Source organism: Arvicola amphibius, chromosome 10, assembly GCF_903992535.2.
Source record: "Arvicola amphibius chromosome 10, mArvAmp1.2, whole genome shotgun sequence".
Lineage (NCBI taxonomy): Eukaryota > Metazoa > Chordata > Mammalia > Rodentia > Cricetidae > Arvicola > Arvicola amphibius.
Window position 1 is genome coordinate 61,759,534 of NC_052056.1, and position 9,303 is coordinate 61,768,836.

A 9,303-nucleotide genomic window follows, 5' to 3' on the forward strand; every position below is an offset into this window, starting at 1 on the left:
TCATTTCTCACCGAGGTTCCCAGAGTGGTGGTCACCTCCCGAAAGGTGACAGGCTGCCTGCACGAGGTGTTGAGGAGCAGCTGAGTGCTGCTCACCCTTTCAAGCACAGGCTCTAGTGAGCTTAGGCGCTATGCAGTCATCACACAGAAGCGCCGTGATTCCCCAGGCCATACTGCTTATGTGTTTTCCATGACTGTAGTTGAGCTGCAGCTCCTGACATCATGAAAAGTCTTCCCAACCACCCTGCTGTCAGCCATCTACTCAGACTTAGAAAGAATGAAAAAAAAATCAAAAAGTCAGTGCGGAATTGATTTAATATTTTGTAGCATCCACCACATGCCAGGCTCTTGCTAGCTGCTAGGAATATCAACATAAAGATGAGAACCAAACTAGAAGCTGCACTGTTCTGCTGTTGCTCCTGAGCTGACGTGAAGGACTCGTTGCCTTCATGGACTTGAGCGTGAGGTCTGTGTGGCAGAGGAGAATGGGTGCTCTAAACCTGGAATGGTGTCTCAGGACGTGAGAGTATAGATCACTGCTCTAGGCAGACAGCTGGCTGCTGCCATGTGAGGGTTAGCAGTCTCTGGAGACCGCATGCTGGAGAAGTGCTGAGAGGAGAGCACAGGTCCAGCATACTGAGGCCACATCATAGCTGTCAGACTAAGAGCTTCGGGTTTAGCCTGTCTCGTGGGGAAGCCATTGAAAGGTTTGCGGCAGGGTCACTGCATGACCCATGCTGTAATCCTGAGTATTCTACCTGCAAAACATAACAGGCAGTCAGGACGGAATGGCAGAGACCTACCCAAGACAGCTAAGAATATGGAGAGGTGTGGTATTCTGAGGGAATGGGGAGTCGGCTCAGTTGGTAGTGTCTGCTGTGGAAGCAGTTCGGAGCACCCCAAGCTGGACTTGGTGACACATTATCCCCAGTGCTGCAGGGAAGGGGATAATCCCTGGATCTTGCTGGCCAGCCAGTCTAGCTGAATCAGTGGGGTCCAGGTTCAGTGAGAGCCCCTGTCTCAGAAAAGCATTGACTTCTGGCTTACACTGCTGTCTCACCACAAGAGGAAAAGGTTTGTTTCCGCTGACTGTATATAGTCCTGGCATGAAGAGAAGCCCAGGCAACAGCTTGGGGGCCAGAACTAAAGCAGAGGACTTGGAGGAAATCTGCTGGCTGCCTTGCTCCATTGTAGGCTGCTCAGCCTGCTTGCTTAGATCCTCCAGGACCATCTGTCCAGGGATGGCACCGCCCACATCAATCATTAGTCAATAAAATGCACTACAGGCACCTATAGACCAGTTTTATGCAGGCATTTTCTCAACTGTGAGTCCCGTTCCCCAAACGACTAGCTTATGTCAAGTTGACAAAATCTAGCCAAGACAACATACATGTATGCACACTTGAACATCTACCTCTACACCCGCCTCCCCCTAAAAAAGAATGGGAAGGTTAGTGGACACATCTGTCCGCCTGCACAGCCCCAGCAGCTCGTGTGTTCTGCCATCATTTATCATTTAGATGTCAGTATATTCTCTTCATAGCCCGGGCTGTCCTGGGACTCCCAGGGCTCTGCCTGCCTCCACTTCCAAACTGCTGGGATTAATGGCATGCGCCACCTCTACTAACCTACATGTCAGTGTTCTTATCTGGATTTTTTTTTTCCAGAGACCTTGTAGCAGGTCCCTTCTTGAAGCAGGTGGCAGTAAAATTTGGGTGCTACCAAAGCTAAGACACTGCAGCTATTGGTCATATCTGAGAAGCAAGCTTCCGCGTGTTTGACAAAAGAGGATCTAAATATTGAAAATTACTATAGGAAAGAAATAAGCCTAATGGTATAAGTTGGATTGTGTCATATGTTAAAATTGTAAAATACTTCACTTTGTGTGTATGCGTCTGTCTGTCTGTCTGCCTTTCTGTCCCACACGTACAGGAGCCCACAGAGGTCAGAAGAGAGCACTGGGTGCCCTAGCTCTGTTATCACTGGTGTCTGTGAATTGCCATGTGGTACTAGGAAGCCTCTACAAGGGCAGCCAGTGATCTCAACTGCTGAGATGTCTCTGCAGGACATATGATATAGGATATATTCTTTTGCTCTTTATTTTGTTTTTGTTTTTTGAGACAGGTTTTCTCTGTGTAGCCCTGGCTGTCCTGGAACTCACTCTGTAGACCAGGCTGGCCTCGAACTCAAAGACTATGTGTTAAATTCTTTACCCTCAAGTACTTCAGAATGTATCCTTTTGAAAATAGGATCATTTCTGATGCAACTGATTTAGATGAGGTCATACTGGGGTAGAAGAGGTCCCTAATCTACTATGACTAGTGTATTAGAACTCAAATGGAAAGGTATTCTGGTAGTTTGGAGCCCAGGATACCACACCGAGAAACAGCCCAGAACTGAGCAGAAGGCAGGGTTTATACAGAGCTTCTTGGGGGTGGGGTAGACCTTTTCAGGGTGAAGCTTTCCCGAGTGGGAAATTTCAAGTCCAGAGCTTGTGTATTTAACTCTGTAGGGTGGAGGCAGGGCCCAGCTGCTAGGGCACTTAGAGTGTTCTATGGATGGAATCTGGCAGTTGGAGGTCCTTAGGGGCTTACAGCTGATGTCCTTTGGAATGGAGACACTTAGGCAAAGCGTGAGCGCTGATGGATGCCTTATGAAGAAGAGGACATGGGCTGGGTGATCTGACAGAAATCAAGACACCCCCAGGAACTAGGGAAGAGCCTGGAACAGGCTCCCTTTCCTAGCCCTCAGCAGGTGTCAACCCAGCTGGCACTGGGATCTGGGATGATAGCTTTCAGAATAGTGAGGTGGTGACATTGTTGCCACCCAGTCTGTGGCACTGTGACAGCCCAGTGGTAAGATTTTAACCAACTTTGCGTTTTCTCTCTGGAGGGAACTGTGATGCCAAATCTGGAGATTTACTAAAACAAAGGCCACCGATAGTTTTCGGGGTGATGTAGAGTTGGTGGGAGGTCTCTTGCTGGGTTGTATTTGTAGCCCAGTGTTTGAAAAATACAGGGTATGGTGGTTAAGGATGTGGGCGCTGAAATGAAGCTATGATTATTAGTATCCAAACCCCAGTGCAAACTAGTTACTACTCGGACAGGGTATTTGATGGCTCTGTGCCTGTTCCCCTGATGTCCACAATGAGGTGGGAGGTAGTGCTGGTGTTTTTGCATTTATTTATTTATTTATTGTGTGTGAGTGCATGCAAGTACCACACACGTGGAGATCAGAGGACAACTTTAGGAATCAGTTGTGACTTTTCTTCTATGTGGGCTCTGGGGATCAAACTCAGGTCATCAGGGTTGGTGGCAAATGACTCCCAGTTGAGCCATCATGCTGACTCTGGCTAAGCACTTTAGAAGGTGATGTTCGAGTTACTGTACACTGGTGGCTGTAGGATAGCATCAGGAGCGTAGAGAGCATTTCTTGAACTCCTCTGTATTATTTCTGAGCTATTCTAAGTAGTCAATACTAGAAGCAACCATGAGAGTGAAGTGAATAGATTGCAGTTGCTTTTTAATATAAAATGCAACTTATCTGTTTCTAAAATTAAGAATAGGAATTTGTATTGTATTGTGTTGTTGTTTTTTTTTTAATTTTGTTTCGTTTTTTTATTTTTTTGTTTTTTTTTTCAAGACAAGGTTTCTCTCTGTAGCCCTGGGTAACCTGGGAACTAACCAGCTCAGTAGACCAGGCTGGCCTTGAACTCAGAGATCCACCTGCCTCTGCCTCCCAAGTGCTGGCATTAAAGGTGTGCACCACTACCACCACTGGCCTGGCTTTAAAAAATATTTTTTTAAAAAATATTTATTTATTTATTATGTATACAATATTCTGTCTGTGTGTATACCTGCAGGCCAGAAGAGGGCACCAGACCCCATTACAGATGGCTGTGAGCCACCATGTAGTTGCTGGGAATTGAACTCAGGACCTTTGGAAGAGCAGGCAGGGTTCTTAACCTCTGAGTCATCTCTCCAGCCCCCTAAAAATATTTAATAAATATAAACAACTGAATTTGAAGTAATGGAAACAAATGGAGCTCATTACAGAGATAGAACAGAAAAATCATAAAGTTTTACCCATAAGAACCATAGAAGTCAGAGCTCAAACCACTGCATCAGTGGAGAAGAAACTGGGCTCCAGAGAGGCTAACATGGTGTCTCCCAAGGCCAGTGCTCATCTGTGACTGCACTGGGTCTAATTTTAACTGGCTTTCTTGCAATTCTATCACCCCATGAAGCAAACTGAGAAAAAAATATATGATAAGTTTAAGGCATGGAAGGTAGGAATGTAGCTCAGTGGGTAGAATGTTTGTATATCATTCATGAAATTCCGGGCTCGATCCCAAACACCACAAAACGTGGTGTATGGCAGCAGGATCATGAGTTCAGAGTTATCCTCAGCTATATAACAAGTTTGAGGCCAGCCTAGGACATGTCTTAAACAAAAACCAATGCCAGGAATGCATTTGGGCTTCATATGAGGCTTGAACAAAGCAATGGAAAGCTAACAGGAACTTATAGTACCACTGGGGTAGCAGTTACCCCTGAGTAATTGTGATTCAGTTCCCAGCACCCACATGGCAGCTCACCACTGTAACTCCAAGATCTGACACCCTCACACAGACACGCAGGCAAAACACCAATCACATATATATTTTATGTATTAAATATATATTTTACATATCTTATAATAAAATTATATTACATAAAACCTGTCTCAAAAAACAAAAATATTTATTACTTTTTAAAATGTATATTGGTATTTTTGTCTCCATGTGTCTGTACATCAAATGTGTGCAGTACCCTCAAAGGCCATGAGAGGGCGTAGGATCCCCTGAACTGGAATTACAGGTGAACCACCATTCTTGCTTGGCATCAAGCCCAGGTCCTAAGAAAGAGAAGCCAGTGCTCCTAAGGAGTGAACCATCTCTTTAGCCTTATCGTCCTGTAATTTTTTCCACTTTCCTCATTGTGATAAAATACAAGAAACATACAATTCAGTCTCTTAATTACTTTTGGCCATACAGGTCAGTGATATTAAATCCATTCATAATGTATGTAGTCACCACCCTCCATCTGCTGAACTCTTCCATCTTGCAGAATTGAAAGGAAAAACAACTGAAGAAAAATTAAATAAAGAAAACTCTTCACTTCCCCCATCCTATGATCCCTGGCATTTTACTTTCGTTATGATTTTTGATTCTTCTAAAATGCTTTATATAAATGGAATAATGAAGCCTCTGTCCTTTGTTGACTGGCTTATTTCACATAGCATAAAGTCCCCAAGGTTTACCATCTTCTTGTGGGATGTGTTAGAATCTCCTCTGTAAAAGTGTGTGTGTGTGTGTGTGTGTGTGCACGTGTGTGCGTGCATGTGTGCACATGTGCATGTGTGTGCGTGTGTGTGCGTGTGTGTGCACATGTGTGTGTGTAGGCTGAGGATTGCTGCAGGTGTGAGTGCTTGGCATGCATTTCTGTGCTCTGGAGGCCAGACTCAGACCTTCACACTTGACTGACAGGCACCCCAGCCCTCCTCCTGTTTAAGACCCACATTTCGTCTCCGTTCACCCCGTTGGACGTGAGGTGCTTCCTCCTTTGGCCTACTGCGTATAAGGCTGCTGTGCTGGAGGTGCAGCCACCCCCAAAGACTCTGCTTTGGACTCTTCTTGACACTTCCCAGAACTGCATTGTATGGCATTCTATATTTAACTTTCTGAAGAACTGCCATGCTGTCTTCTAAAGTGACTGTAGAACTCTACACTTCTGGGCAGTGCTCAAGGGAGTCCGATTTCTCTGCGAACTGGAGGGCACTTGCTGTTTTCTGTTAGATTGGTTTGTTACGGCCACACTGATGAAGGGGAGGTGATACGGCCCTCCTTTCTCATTTGATTTTACTCGCTGATGTAGCAACCTTACATTCCAGCCAGACTTCCTGCTGGTCCTGACCAACCCTTGGCAGCTTGACTGTTCACGCCCCTGTCCTCCTTGTGTGGAATCTTGATTCTGGGCTCCTGATCTCCACCCAGCCGTATGTTCCGGTCCTAGAGCTGAGCGCGAATCCAGCTGCTGAGCAGTTTTCTCACAAGGCTTCTGAAAGCCTCTCCTTGGAACGGCATCAGCATCTTGAGGCTGTGGCTGAGCCTGGCAACTGATGTCGACAGAGCGCGTGACTCGAGAGGAGCGAATCTGAGACAGCACCCTTGCACAGCCCACCCAGACAAAGCACATGGCTGCCAGAATTAGCCTCAGTTATCAACTTGACAGACCTGGGAGAGGGACCCTGGTGAAGCATTGCCTCCGTGAGATGGGCCTGTGTGCATGTCGTTAGGGCACTTCCTTCACTGCTCATTGATGCAGGAAGGTCCAGCTCACTTCGGGCGGTGCCACCAGTGGTTCTCGGCTGTATAAGAAGCCAGACTGAGAAATCTGGAAAGAGCAAGCCAGCGAGCAGCACTCCTCAGGTCCCTGCTTCAGCTTCTGCCTCCAGGTTCCTGCCTCCTTGAGCTCTTTGTCCTGACTTCCATCAGCGACCTGAAAGCTGAAATAAACCCTTTCTGCCCAGAGATGCTTTTGCTTGCAGTGTTCACATCAACGTGGAACCTTGGCTAGTACAGACACCCTGTACTCTGCAGGCTGAGGGGAACCACGGCAAGTACAAACGCCCTATAATCTGCAGGCTGGAGCAGGCATTCACTTCCAGTTATCTGTTCCCTCAATGTGGTCTCTCCTTCCATAGTCTTCCCAAGAACCACGAGCCCCACACCTTCAGGCAGGCAAAGGAGCCAGGGATTGCAGGATCTGACTGCAGGATAGGAAACCAAGGCCTATCTAAGCAGTTGTAACACAGGAAAGAGAGAAAATGAGGGGCCAGGGGACTCTGAGAATGCTGTGTGACAGGGATGTTGGAGTGAGGCAGGGATTCAGTCCAAGTGACCCAATGGAGGAGGTGTCATTTGAGCAAAAACTCAAAGGAAAAATGATATTTAAACATGTGTCAACATGCAAAATAAATTTGGAAATGCAATTTCTTTTTTAAATGCATTTATTATGTATACAGTGTTCTGTTTGCATGTATGCCTGCAGGCCAGAAGAGGACACCAGATCTCATTACAGGTGGTGGTGAGTAACCATGTGGTTGCTGGGAATTGAACTCAGGACTTCTGCCAAGCCATCTCTCCAGCCTGGAAATGCAATTTCTTAACAGCAAATGACCAGTTTTGCTCAGTGAAGTTTTATTCTTCTTAACATATTGAATTTATAGTAATTTTTCTCACCCATGCTTCCAAATATATATCTACATACAGATATATAGAGATGTATATATAGAGATGTGCATTATATATAGGTGTTATATTTATATATGTGTGTGTATGTTATGTGTGTGTATGTTTTGCCTGCATGTATGTTGTGCACTATGTGCGTTCCTGGTTTCCCAGGATCTCAGATAAGGGAGTAATATCCCCTGGAAGCAGCTGCGCGCTCAGAATTAAACCCGGGGTCTCTGCAAGAACAGTGTTCTTTTTTTTTTCAACAGATTTATACTTTTATAACTCTAAATGTAAACAATTGACTTTTTAGGAGTTTTTAAATCATCACTTTTAGTATAACAAATTGACTCTAAAAACATCCAGGACTAAGAAAATCTGGTCATAAAATACTCATACCATTACCCATTACAATAGAATAACTATGCTAACCAGGAGATTAAATACAATTCAGAAGTGTTGAAAAGCTGAAGAAGAGTGTTCTTAAGTACTGAGCCGTCCGTCTCTCCAGCTCTGGCATTTACTTTTTCTAACTGCAGGTGATGTTTATATCCCAAATGTTCAAAATACCACCAGGTTGTTTTCTGTCTTCTAGGCAAGTTTCAACCCATTTTGTTGCCTCCTTGGCATTCCTCTGCCACTTCCTGGCTTAGTTTCCACAGGGATCACTCCCCACAACACACACTGCAAATACTTGCTTGATTTGTGTGTGTGTGTGTGTGTTGTATGTGTGATGCTTAAGTCTTTGTTCTTAAGCATATAGGGGCTTGCAAGATGGCTAAGTGGATAGAGGAACTTGCATTCAGGCCTTGTAACCTCCAGTCATCCCTGGATCCCACAGGGGAGTAGGAGTGACTCATGAGAGCTGCCCTTTGACCTCCAGGCATGTGCTGTGGCACCCAAGCACCTGCAGAGATGTGCACGCACACACATGCACACACACACATGCACACAATTCAAATAAGGAATTAAGCATGTGTGTTGCTGGGACTGAATCCAGGGACATGCATGAGCCAGGCAAGCGCTCTCCCAGCTCTTCTAAATCCCCGACAGTGTGGGAATGGGCAGAGGCGGAAAACGCCATTTGCTCCCTGTTCAGCTTTGATAGCTCAGAAGCAAAGCATCGCGGATACAGCTGCAGCCTGCACTACTCCTGAGCTTGCAATTCCAGTGCCCCCTCTCCTTCCCAGAGTGCGACACATGTCATTGTTGTGCCTGGCTTATGCTTTTTCCACATAGAGATGACTCCACACAGAGGAGTTTTGTGCCAAACCACCATGTGTGTATAAAGCCATGAGCCACAAAATGACCATATACGAAATGGTGGCCCCGACGATTACAGGACAGTTGAGACACTTGCTTCACTAGAATTTCTACTGTACTGTGTTTAGATACACGAATGTCTACCATTGTACTTCAGTGGTAAGTGCCATACTGTGACAGGCTGAACAAGTTGGTAGCTTGGGGCATTGGGCTGTAGTGTAGAGCTATGGTATGTAGTGGGTGATCCCATTGAGGTTTGTACCATTACACCTTACAAGAGCCTCACAGTGATGAAATCAGTTAATGTCCCCATCAGTAAGTGACATGACTGTGTGTGTACATGTGCCATGATGCTGCTGATGTCACTCTGTAACACACACAGTCTTGGGACTTCTTCATGAACAAATAGAGCTGTTAAATCACTTCCCCCATCATACCAATACACAACCATCTATCTGTTTCTCCCCTGATCACCATTTAGGTTGTTTCAAGTTTGTGTTATTATAGACCAGTGGTTCTCAACCTTCCTAATGCTGCAACCCTTTAATAAAAGGTCCTTATATTGCGGTGACACCCAGCCACAAAATTATTTTTGTTGCTACTTCATAATTGTAATTTTGCTACAATTATGAGTCATAATGTAAATATCTGTGTTTTCTGATGGTCTTAGGAGACCTCTGTAAAAGGGTTGTTTGAACCCCCAAAAAGGTCTTGACCCACAGGCTGAGAACCACTGTTATAAACAAAACCTGGGGATGGCTGGAGAGA